Source organism: Ursus maritimus, unplaced genomic scaffold (assembly GCF_017311325.1).
Source record: "Ursus maritimus isolate PB19 unplaced genomic scaffold, ASM1731132v1 scaffold_4, whole genome shotgun sequence".
In the NCBI taxonomy this organism is placed as follows: domain Eukaryota; kingdom Metazoa; phylum Chordata; class Mammalia; order Carnivora; family Ursidae; genus Ursus; species Ursus maritimus.
The window spans coordinates 42,379,721-42,393,252 of NW_024426552.1; positions in this window are offsets into that span (position 1 = coordinate 42,379,721).

Sequence of the window (13,532 nt, forward strand, 5' to 3'; positions counted from 1 at the left end):
CTCTTGCGTTTTCTCTTACTACTCTCTCCACTATCAGGGCTACCTCCCCTCTGCAATGCCCACAGCTCTTTTCTTCCACAAATCAACTCTTCACAGTTCCTACCTTCCACAGGTCATTTTTGCGATTTGTAGACATGCAACTTTGTTTTCTAAGACTTCTGAGAGATTTCTTGGGTGTTCGGAATGATTTGGTATTTATTCAATTATGTTTAAGAGAAGAAGCAAACTTAGGGTCACTACTCCTCCACCATCTTAACCCTCTCATATAGTCAGTTTCAATATTTACATTCACTGTGTATATGGTGACCATCCAGAAAATTAAAAGTGGAATTAAACTACTACACTAAACCACTTTATTTTATAAAAACATAAAACCTTACCTTCTGACCTTCATGGGAGGTGGAAAGAAAGAAAAATGGAAAACATGAATCCCCATGGAAAGAAAACCTAAGGGTAAATTTAATTTTTCTGCCTCTTTCTTTTTTCCAGTAAATTTTCACTCCTCTGGCATATTTTGAATAGATTTTTTTCTGTAATATCAGTAGAAACGAAGTTTCAAATGGAGAGAACCAAAACAAAAAAACAAAAAACCAAAAAACTACACTTACAATGTCAAAGATTTTAAGTAATATATTCTCTTTTAAGGTACGGGAGAATCTAAATAAAATGAGTTACCTCACCTATGACAAGATAAGAAAGTTGTGTGATTTTCAAAGGAATGAATACACTGCTTTCAAATCAAACAATCCTAATGCATAATATTCTTCTTAAATTGCAAATTAGCAGATTAAAAATTACCTTGGAAATCCCCACTTTTAGAAGTTTTGTACTTTATTTTCTTATTCAACATTGCCTACAAATATCCATAATTTGCTTCTGGCCAATGCCATATGAACTGGCAATGGTTTTCAGTCCAAAATGCATATAAAAATCATGTGTGTTAACATACCTAAAGCTCTATTAGCAAAGCGGTAAGAAACCTTAGCATGGATAAAATGCAAAAAGCAAATTGTTATCAGTGCTTTTCTTTGGGAAATTGTAATATAATATGGATTTACTTTTAAATGTTTTATACTGAGTATTTTGTATTCACTTTAGATATATCGTTCTTAAATTGTATGAAGGCTCTGTTTTAGCAACATGATGATTGACAATCTAATCGTAAGGCATCCGTATCTACCATTTTACAAATGACAGAAATTTAAATTTTATGCAGTTGATAAATGTTATTACCTCATTCACTTCAAAAAAGTAAAAAGAGATTATAAAATTGTGGCATATTTTATTACCTATAATGCATTTTCCAATGTTTAGAAGAAAAGAAAATAAGGTAAATAATATTTTTTAAAGAAGTCATTGAATAAGAGGTCATCCAGATTACAAATTAGCATCTGAAACTTCATTGCAATTTACAGGTGGGGACTTTTGGGGAAATGTAACTAAAAACAAAATCTGTTCTCAATCCAGAAAACCTCTCCACAAACAGAGGCAAAAGAAAGTTGGTTTTTTTTTCTTGTTTTTTTTTTTACTGAAAAAGCATTAAACAAGAATGTCATGCTCACAAAGCAGTCCACTAAAGAGGTTACAAAGTAGAATAAAATCTCCTTCTTTTATATTGCCAAGCAGATACAGCTTGTTACATACACGTTCTCATGATAAACAAATGATCCCCAAGTAAGAGGGCTTGACAGCACAGTTTGTTATACATAGTTCATCCTAAATTTCCTTGGCAATTGGGATGTCCCTCTGTGTAGCTAAGTGGTTTTATCCAAAGGAAAAATAAACTTATATCGTCATAACATGAGGTAGTTTTGCAATGTGGAGAAAATCCCTGTGGGAATTAGGCTCTTTGATTCCACAGAAACTGGAAAAGAGGGGGACTATCATCGTCGATGATTACATTTCGAACACATGGTTCCCAGATTCTTGAAAAAGCCATTTCTGGATCATAAAGTTGTTAAGAAGCTTATTTAGGTTTTAAAAAGATTTACATACATTTCAAGCAGAGAGAGAGCTTACAATTAGGCGATTTCCAAAGCAAATGCTCCAAAAACAGGGAGCGGAAGTAGTCTTTTCCCTTATTTTCAACAGGGGAATTTTTTTTATTTGTACATCCCCTTGTAAGACTACCTGACCAGAGTTTTCACAAGCATTAACTAACATGAAATCCCATGACAACAAAAACCGAATTTGCAAGTTGTCAGCTCTGTTATTTTTATCTATACTTTTGCTTATATTGTTCTTATGCTTTATACTGCTTGCTACTTTTAATAATATATAAATCTTTTATAATGAAATGTTATTTGAAAGAGAGAGAGAGAACAAGTGTTGGTGAGGATTTAGAGATATTGGAACCCCTGTACACTGTGGGTGGTGGTGTAGAATAGCACAGATACTATGGAAAATAGTACAGATGTTCCTCAAAAAATTAAAAATAGAACTACCATATGATCTAACAATCCCACTTCTGGGTACATACCTAAAACAATTGCAATTAGGATCTCAAAGAGAGGGGCGCCTGAGTGGCACAGTTGTTAAGCCTCTGCCTTTGGCTCAGGGCATGATGTGGGATCGAGCCCCACATCAGGCTCCTCCACTATGAGCCTGCTTCCTCGTCTCCCACTCCCCCTGCTTGTGTTCCCTCTCTCACTGGCTGTCTCTGTCAAATAAATAAATAAAATCTTAAGAAAAAAAAAAAGGATCTCAAAGAGATGTCTGCAGCCCCATGTTATTTGCAGCATTATTCACAAAAACCAAGATATGGAAACATCTTGAATTTCCATGGACAGATGAATGGAAAGGGAAAATGTGACATATACATACAATGAAATGTTATTCAGCCTTAAAAAAGAAGGCGATCCTGCCACTTGCATCAATATGGGTGAAACTGGAGAACATTTTGCTAACTGAAATAAACTAGTTTCAGAAGGATAGCAACTGTATGATCTCACTTATATATGGAATCTGAAATAGTCAAAGTCAGAGAGTAGAATGATGCTTGTTAGGAGCTAAAAGGAGGTGGGGGGGGGAACGGAGTTGTTCAATCAGAATAGAGCTTCAGTTATGTAAGATGAAGACATTCTAGAGATCTACTGTACAACATAGTGGCTATAGTTAACAGCACAATATCGTGCACTTAAAATTGTGTTCAGCAGGTGTCACAGTAAGCATTCTTACCACACATAAAAACAGGGGACATGAGGAAAATTTTGGAGGTGATGGGTATATTTATTACCTTGAAAGTAGTAATAGTATCACTGGTGTGTGCATATGTCCAAACTCATCAAATTATATACATTAAACACGTGCAGTTTTCTGTATATCAATTACATCTCAGTAAAGCTGATTTTTAAAGAAGAAAAATTACATAAGCCTGCATTTTTCACAATCTTCTAAAAGAACATTATGCAAGGGCCGTATGAGCTCTCTATTAAACTTTTATTTTCAGAACTCTTTTTTTCAAGAACACCAGAACAATACATTTTAAGATTATTAACATTTGTATACAACCATTGATACGATATTTGGGTTGCCACCATAGTTATATTTCTGTCTTTGGAAATATATTATTTCCTTGTTATTCTGTTTTAAGTCAATTGGAATCTCAAATAATTTCAGATTTTTACTTGTGATTTGTCATTAAAATCTGTACCTATTACATCATACTTGTTGGGAATAATGATCCTTTTTGAAAACATACTGCTTGAATATATATGTGCATACATTATTAAATTATTCATTCTAATTAAAATCACCTATTGAATAAATTTATTCTATCATCACTAATATTTGAAAAGGTAACATGGAAGTGATTTCATACTGCCTCAATAACATCAGTATTATATTTCAAAAGTAAGATTGAGTAACACCTTCCAGTATCTTTGAGGCATAAGGAAATCCTCTGTAAGTTAAAGAAAATATTAACAAGTGATTACATGAGTTAAGCCATTTAAAAGTGGTACTATTTTAAAAATAGCTATATATATTAATTTAATAAAAATACTTGCCAACAACCACAGTTTAATTAATAAACTCCACCTGCTTTCCCCAACTTTTAGTTAATTAAAAATGTATATACATACATGTGATTTTAATTAGCTTAATGTTGATATAATTAGACTAGCACAGATATACTGTATGAATTTAAACTCGTATTTTAATAATGAAGGCTGTGGTATTTTAAATTATTTTAGTAGAGATGAAACTTATAATATCCTACATATCAAATGCCTACTTTTCTATGGGCTCTATGCTTTATTAACAGTTACTCATTAAACACTATTAATGGATGTAAAATGAGCATTATTACTTATTACTCTACAGATTAGATGCAGATAAAAAGCTTTTTTTTCTTGCCATTATTAACCCAGATACATACAAGCAAGGGCTTTCAAACATAAATTTCTTTTATACACTAGAGAAATGGTGGCAGATATGGGAAGGTTGAATACAGTGCATTTTTTTCAGAGTTCACGTTTAACTATGTTCAGAGACCATGATATGATGTAATTTTGTCTAGAGCTCTAGTAGTATATCGCAGAGCTCAGAGCTGACCTTACCAAAAATCTCTCAGTCACTAGTTCAAAACTATAGAAAGTATATCCCACTTGAAGGTGATATAAACTATTCAGTGGGATGCGTGGGTGGCTCAGTTAGTTATGCATCTGCCTTCCACTCAGGTCATGATCCCAAGGTCCTGAAATCGAGTCCCGCATGGGGCTCCTTGCTCAGCAGGGAGCCTGCTTCTCCTTCTGCCTGTGGCTCCCCCTGCTTGTGCTCTCTTTTTCTCTCTGACGAATGAATAAATAAAATCTTAAAAAATAAACTGTTCAGAGATTAAATATCATTGCATCATTATTCACAAATATATGCTCTATATAAATACTATAAGCACATCTAAAGTAAACAGCCTTGATCAGCAGAGTGAAGAATAACTGTGATAAATATAAAATATTCTATTTAGTGAAAAATCAGCCGTACACCATGCAAATCGTGAAATATATCTAAATTCACAACAGTTCATATTGAGATCATCTGAAGTTCGCAGGCCAGAACATTACAAACACTTCAGCAGGGAATCCTTGATTGACCAAAATTAATGGAAGCAGAAACTGAAGAAGAGAGCAGCTAATGAATCCATTGTGCTCCTTGGTTGTCAGCAGCGCTTGGAGATTTTGGTTCCACAAAGCAAATTTTGAGCAGAGTACTAAAAAGTAGCAGGCCACATAGAGAATTTGGACTAAAATTAGCAAAGATAAGGAAATCTGATAAAGTGGGGACTACTTAAAGAAGCTTGGTTTAGTCTCAAGAAAATGAACAATTAAAGGATCGTAATGGTTTTAAAATATATGGAAGTTTAGGATGGGCTTAAGAAGTGCATGTGACTACAACAAATGGTACAAATAAGAGACAGGTGGACTGTGATTCATTGCATAATCATATGATTGCATAATGCATATGGTTCATCCTGTAATTCTACCATTAGTTCAGTCTCCATAAAACAATAAGCTAGCAATTCTCTCCTAAAGGTCTTGCAACTTCTAGAACACAGTATCAGATGTCTTGTAAATAAAAGTAGAGGATATTTGCTCAACTGGTTTATACTGACCTGTAGATGGTAGGTCTTTGGGACTAATAGAATTTTGCATATATATTCTAACAGGTCATAGCTATGAGTGTTAGTAATTCTGGGAAGAAGTGTAAGGATGCAGGTATTCTGAATGAAACAAATACATTTTAAGCCCATAAATTTGATGGGTACTTAATTCTTAGCAAAAAAAAAAAAAATTCTTATAATAATTGGGAGCAAGTTGATGTATTATATTTCTCAGATTTTCCATTTTGTTTCTAGCAATATAAAGGGCAGTTGGAAAAACCTACCAAAAAGCTGTTTTTCATATTGGATTAGTATATATTTCACATTTTCCATATTTTATTTTAGCGAAAACATTAAGATTTAAATATAGTAATTATACTTCAATAAAACTGTTCTAAAAAAAGAAAAAAACTATTTAAATAGATAGTCTGATAGTCTAGGCCTCAAGTGTATGCTATTTTTCTCACAAATTGAATGAAATGTGACTTTATGATCATATTGTAAATCTCTACATGAGAGAATATAAAATCTGTGATATATGTGTATGGATGTGTATATGTGTAGTGTACACTCTTAGATCATAAAAAATTGTTCTTGGTAAATGGTTGATAGTAGCAAACTGCCTGCCTCAGGAATGTTACAACCAGCTATTCTGTTTTCCTATGGTACAACGTCCCTGTTATTTGTAAATAGCTTCCCAATGGGAGAGGCTTGTTTCTATAGTAAATTCCCTTGGCACTGACAAAAGAATGCAGCTAGGGATGAGAAAGTTCTCTTCATTTTGTATCTTCCTTGATAGTCCGAGAAAATGATGGGTCGTACTGGTCAGAAAATTGAATAAGATGAGGGTAAGGAGGCGCCATCTGTTGCAATTCTAACTGCTACTTTCTAAAATCATACTGGAAAACACACCCTGTATGTGAAAGTTCTTTCTTTTCTGTTTGCAATCCTTTTACCTAACATGAGAAGCATGCACAAACAAAGAGGTATGAAAATCTCTAACATAATAACTGAATATATGTTCCCCTAAGAAAGAACAAAGCCGTTGTTTTGAAATTATGATTAGGTTTTTATATGCTTTCCATTAGTGTGAATCAGGGATAAGTTATTGGTTAACAGGACCTAAAGAAATTTGTTTTGATTTTTCCCCAAAGAAGTGTAAAATATTTGACCCTGTCTCTTCTGTTAATCTAAATGGGCAATGAAGGGAATAATCCAATGAATAACAAGCCTCTGATTCTGATGTAACAGCCTTGAGGTAGAAAGAACAATTAAGAGTAGTCCTCCATCTAATTGGAAATAGACCCGGATGGGCAGTAGAGACCTTACAAACAGATTAATAACACAGGGGTTACAGGGATGCTCTGTTCTTTTTGTTAGGTGATGATGTGAGACCAGAGTCAGCCCTGGTGATATTTCCTGCAAAATTAAGGCAAATAATTAAAAACAGGTGTACAGTATTGCTAAGTCATAATCCCAAAAGGATCATTAACCAACTAACTGTCACAAGGACTGTTTCAGTGTCATTAGCTATTATTCTTAATATAATCAATGCATTATTGTAAACAAAGTACATTTATTCTTGTGGAGTGAAATCTTACTATTTGAGTTGATCTTTTCCTTGTGTTTGAGAACAGTTTTTGGTTGCTGTGCTTTGTTCATTTTTTTTTCTTATGTTGTCACACAAGTGTGACAGATGCATCTGTTTGGTGCCATTTGTGTATCTTATTTCCATATAGCCTATGTCTTTGTATAAATCATTAATATAAATATTGAATAAGATAATCTCCAGAACATATGACTAGAAACTTTCATCATAGTAGATACTGAAACCAATCATTTAAGCTTTGGTTATAGTAGCTTAACAAGACATAAAGCTATGAAGTCATATCACATAATGCATAGCTTTTTTTTTTTTTAGAGAGAGAGAGAGAAAAAGAGAGAAAGAGAGAGTTAGTGGGGAAAGGGCAGAGGGAGAGGGAAAGAGAGAATCCTAAGCAGTCTCCACACCCAGCACAGAGCCTGACCCAGGGTTCGATCCAATGGCCCTGAGATCATCACTTGATCATGACCTTTGTTTCATACACACACATATACACTTCACCACCACCACCACAAAAAAAAAAAAGATTAAAAAAATAAAACTAGATCTTGTTGAAGTACCATATTTCTTTTTTTTTTCTATTTTAAAGATTTTATTTATTTATTTCACAGAGAGAGAGAGAGAGAGAGCACAAGGAGGGGGAGAGGCAGGCAGAGGAAGAAGGAGAAGCAGGCTCCCCGCTGAGCAGACAGCCCAATATGGGACTCAATCGCAGGACCCTGGTATCATGACCTGAGCTGAAGGCAGACGCTTGACTAACTGAGCCACCCAGGTGCCCCTGAAGTCCCATATTTCTAAGAATCCTATCTCTATTACAAGATTCAAGAAACTATTTGAAACTCAACATGAGGAATTTGTCTTTGTTGTTATGTATAATCTTTCAACTCGAGGCTAGTGGGAGAGGAGAGAGAATTCACTGCTGCATGAGGGATAGAGAAAGAACAATCAGTAAGAAAATTAACTGGGCAAATAAAGTACTATTATTGGCTCAAAATATTATTTATTGTATCTATATAACCAGATTGCAAAAAATAGAGGCTAGTTGCAAAAGATAACACTGGTAAATTGGTCTATGTTATAAAGTGTCTTGTGAAGTAACATAAAGCATTCCAGCTTTACTATCAGCATCATTAGAAACTATGTATTTTAGATAAAGCAATGAGATTCATGTTAGACAAATACCATTCTTTCTTCATATGGGATATGTAATCACAGGACAAGAAGAAACAACTATGATGCTTAATTCAGATTATTAAAACTGTAGAACTATGATCCTCAGTGATTCAAGAGTATGATGATTATTTTCTGTACTAGTTAGAGTCTGTGGCAATGGAAGAGATAATAAAATTAGAGATTTATTTAGAAGGCAGACTCAGTGATTGATTGGTTAGGGGCTGGGGTATAAGGAAAAGGGATCATGGGTAATGAAGATTTCAGACCTTCATAAATGAAGGAACGATAATATTATTTGCTAAGATTTGCAACATTGAGAAAACAGCAATATTGTAGGCTGAGTTTAAGGTTATGTATATTCCTTTAAAATGCCAATGAAACAAATACATAAAAGGAATATTGTAAGTATTTAGGTACATTTTCCTAGAATTCCAAAGCAAGTTTAGTGATGGAATGAGAGTCATCAAGGATCTAAGTGGCAGTGTGTATCCCCAGGATACTGTGTGGAAAGAATGGAGGGCAGAGAGTATTAAAATAACAATGGCTAGAGGAAGAAAGATTTTAAAATCGGTACTAGAATTTGTTTTAGAAGAAAAGACATTTAAGACTGGGTTATGTGAAATTGGATATTTGATTTGCTTTTAAAGACATGAATAACCATGTTTTCAATGGAAAAAGGACATTGGTAATCTACAGAATGTGGTGGCAAAGAAATTACTCATATTATCACCTGTAGTCAGTCCCCTGTAAACAAATGCATAGAGAAGGCAAGGCATTGGGTGACCAAATATCTTCTGCCATAAAATAATTTAGTAAAATCGCTGAGTATAACGGAGCTGTTTGGTGACCTCTAAGTGTGCTGGAGAATTTAGGCCAAAAAAAAAAAAAAAGAGTTCATTGCTTTAAATTACAGACTCAAGATTTGCTTTAGAAACCTAAAAGCTTCTATAACTGACCATTTAAAAAATGATATAAAACAACAAAAATACAATGGTAAAATCCCTTATCTCCTGTAGCTTAAGGATATGATTTCTGAAAACCAAGTCCACAGTCTATTCATATTGGTGGAAGATTGACAAAGTGAATTTGATTTTTAATCTCACAGAGTCCCTCATTTTAAAACTTACAACTTTGGGAAAAGTGAGACACCAAAAATTGGAGTAGGGTTATATGGGCTGAAGCTGGAGACACCAAAGCTCTGAACACTGCCCCTAGAAGCATCCCTTTCCTCCCTGCTTAAAGAGGTGAGTTACCCTTTGACTGTGGAATCTATAGTGGTCTCCACTGAAGTAGCTGCCTTGCAAGGAACCGTTGAACCTAATAAGAACAAAACCCTATCATACCTCATTGCTTCTAGATATATAACATGAACCAAGTCCCATTCGTCAATGAAGGGTGAGTTACAAAATATGACCCAAGAGAGGTGTAATGCATGCCAAAAGAATCACAAAATTTTCACCAAATAATATTTACAGAAACATGGGGAATATATGTGAGAATAAATTGTAAGGGAATCTGACCAGAGAAGAAGGAATAGAAAGCTATAGTTGGCTATGATAAAAGGCAGTGAAATGACAGAAATTTCCTGATATATTTTTAGAGAGGGAAACCCAGTAGCTTAGACATATTAGAATGCTAGAGTAAATTTAACATATAAGACCTGCTTATGACCTAACCATTTCTCTAGGAAGTACCCACAAAACCCTCCCTCACTTAAGGATAGCACACACAGGAGAAGAGTACCAGTATCCATGCAGATTTCTATGGCTGGTCGGGTACACTTCTAACATCAAAATCTGTTCCCTAAATTCAATGGGGATGATGCAATCCTGAGTTTTCTTTATCTACCAGATCATTAATCTTCAATTTCTGCTCCCTTGGAAGCTCTGTGAGGCATTCAATAGATGATATTTTAAATGAGTTTATACATCAGGCATAGTTGCTCTCATTGGGAGCCTTGGTCTGCTGCAAAACACTTGCCATAGCCACAAAGGAATATTTTGTTTAATTGTAATTTACACCTTCACATGTCACACCATGTTCAGTCACATCTGATGTTCAAGGGCAGAAACAAGTCAGTGCAATATTAGATTTCTCATTTGAACCTAAAAAAAAACTTACTTTAATATAGAAACTTATTCTTTTTAAAATTTTTATTTAAATTCCAGTTAACATACCATGTTATATTGGATTCAGATGTACAGTTTAGTGATTCAACACTTACGTACAGTACCTGGTGCTCATCACAAGTGCCCTTCTTAATCCCCATCACCTATTTCATCCATCTGCCCCCTCACCTCCCCTTTGGTAACCGTGTTTGTTCTCTACAGTGAAGAGTCTGTTTCTTGGTTTGCCCCTATCTCTCCCTCTCTTTTTTCCCTTTGCTCATTTGTTTTGTTTCTTAAGTTCCACATATGAGTGAAATCATATGGTATTTGTCTTTCTCTGACGGACTTATTTTGCTTAACATAATGCTCTCTATTCTTATTAATTACATACACCTTAAATTTGATAGTTTGATTTTCATTTTCCCCTCTAGTTTATTTCTAGTGTTTCCATTTTTCTAGTTTCAATTTTCACTTTTGATAAATAGGATATATACCATCAATGAGAACTACCAATAAATATCCTCATTTATGTATTTATGGGAGGGTTTCATATGTATTATTGCTACAGAAATTATTCATTTTTTAAATGTTACTCACATATCAAACACTTTGTTATCTTGCCTTATTTATTATACCCTTGATATTTAAGGTGGTAAACTAATCACTACATTATTTTCGTCTCTCTGCACTGTTCATTTACCAGTCCTTATACTAATACTTGAAAACCTATCTTTAGACTGTACTTCAAATAACAACACTTACATTACAAGACACAAGGATATATGCAAATGTTGAAAGGAAACACTGCTTCACTTGTATAAATAAAGAACTAATAGATAACTTTATTTGGATACTCTGAGAATAGAGGAAAAACACAATGATAAAAAGAAAGGATGAAAATTTGAGAAGGTATCAAGAAGTAATGTTCACTGTCCATATTTAACAATCAATTATGGGCCGGTTGGTCAATATTCATGCAAATGAATTTCTTCTTATCAAACTTAACAATTGTTTTTAGTTCTATGCTTCATTCCTAACTAGTTCTTCATATTTTAATCCTTGATGAAATTCAACATTCAAAGCACTCATCAGGACAATGCAAAAATAATCATTAAAAACAATAAAAATGATTGGGGTTTTTTTGACTAAAATCTTTGAACATCTTTTTCTATATTCAGCTATAGGCAAAGATGTTCATTAAATGTGTAGAGAAAAATGTAGTGGGGTATTGTGTGTCATTGTAACAAAGAGTTGTTGCAAATTTTGACAATCTGGCATAGTCTTTTCCAAGGCTTTCAAGTTCTACCTCCACACTAATTCTCTGGACTCAAGGGCTTAGTGTCAGTCTTTGATTGTGTTTTGATGTTTTTGTAAATCAACAGTTGAGTTTAAAGTTAAGCAGTCAAAACTGACATTTGTCATTGTGTTTGCATCGGATTTCCTATGGCACCCTGCCCACTTAATCATGCAAGTAGGGGAACTGCTGGCAAAGCAGGAGGGACCAAGGCAAGCTGCTATGACCTAGCGAGAATCATGTCATATGTAATTACCATAATTTATAAGGATCACTCCAGGCTCACTGGTGTTATTGCTGCACACCAATTGGACTGTGCGAGAATGTTTAAGTAAATATTTGCACGCGACCTGAAGCTGTTGAGAATTTCCGCTTCAGCTAGAGCCCCCTTCTTATGAAATATTCAGTACCTGAAATGTCTCCAGTGGTGCAGAGTGGTGGGTTTTCTCTCTGATTTGATTAGCAGTGATGATTCTTTCATGAGCTGTGAATGTCCTTCTAGATTAGCGTCATCCAGCTTCTTTGGTCTTGTCACGAAAGAGGAGGACTGGGGGGACTGTTGCTTATGAACATGCTTAAAGCGTGGCTTTCACAACCTATGAAATGTTTCAAAATAAGATTTTAAATTCATTCAAATAAGTTTGGATACAGTCCATTCTAATTGATAATGTGTTACAGTGAATCTGAAACTCATGGTATATCAGAAGCGCATAGAAACTCCAGACTTAGGAATGATATAAATTATGGCATTTATATCTCTAATAATTCCATTTAATGAGTAAATAATCATTAAACATGTTACACAATTCTAAAAAAGATACAATTCAATTTCATCAATGTTTGTGGGTTGTACTGACTTGTTCTTGATAATTTAAGGATTATTATCCAAAATAATCCTGAAATTAAAAAGAACAAACAAACAAAAATTGAAAATTGCAAATATTTTAAACAAAATGTCTAGACTCAATAAAAATAAACTATATTTTTATCATACATAAGAAATCATTAAATCATATATATACAGAAATACATAAATTTGTAAAGGTATATTTATAAATATATAAAAATTATACATCAACATATAATTTATGATATATATATATAAAGTTATTTTTTAAAGTGTTGAAAATGCCAAAATATTTATTTAAGAAATTCCTCTTAGTTGAAAGAATGATCGCCCTTAACAAGGATTAGAGTCACCTTCTATAGTCCTCCCATTTTACCTGATTTAGGCCTCTTTTCATCTTCAAGGTCATAGACGCTGACTCATCTTTCTCACATTCCAAATGTCTCTGAAACCTCCCTCTTTTCTTTCTTTCTTTCTTTCTTTCTTTCTTTCTTTCTTTCTTTCTTTTTCTTTCTTTTTTTTTTTTAGATTTATATATTTATTTTGGAAAGAGAGAGAGCAAGTGCAGTCTCCCTAGTAGGGTGGAGGGACGGAAGGAGAAGGGAAGCTGACTCCCTACTGAGTGCAGAGCTGCCTTCAGACTCCCATCTCACTATTCAGAGATCATGACCTGAATCGAAACCAAGTCAGACACATAACCGATAGAGCCACCCAGATGCCCCAAACCTCCCTCTCTCTTATCTCTTATGCCCCAAGGCTGAGAAAGTCCCCTGCTTTTAAAACTGCATGGGATTAGATTGTGGCTACCTGGATAATCCAAGATAAAGTCTTTATTTTAAGATCCATAACCTTAATTACATCTGCAGATCACCTTTTGTCATGTAATGTAAAATATTCACAGGTCCCAGTAA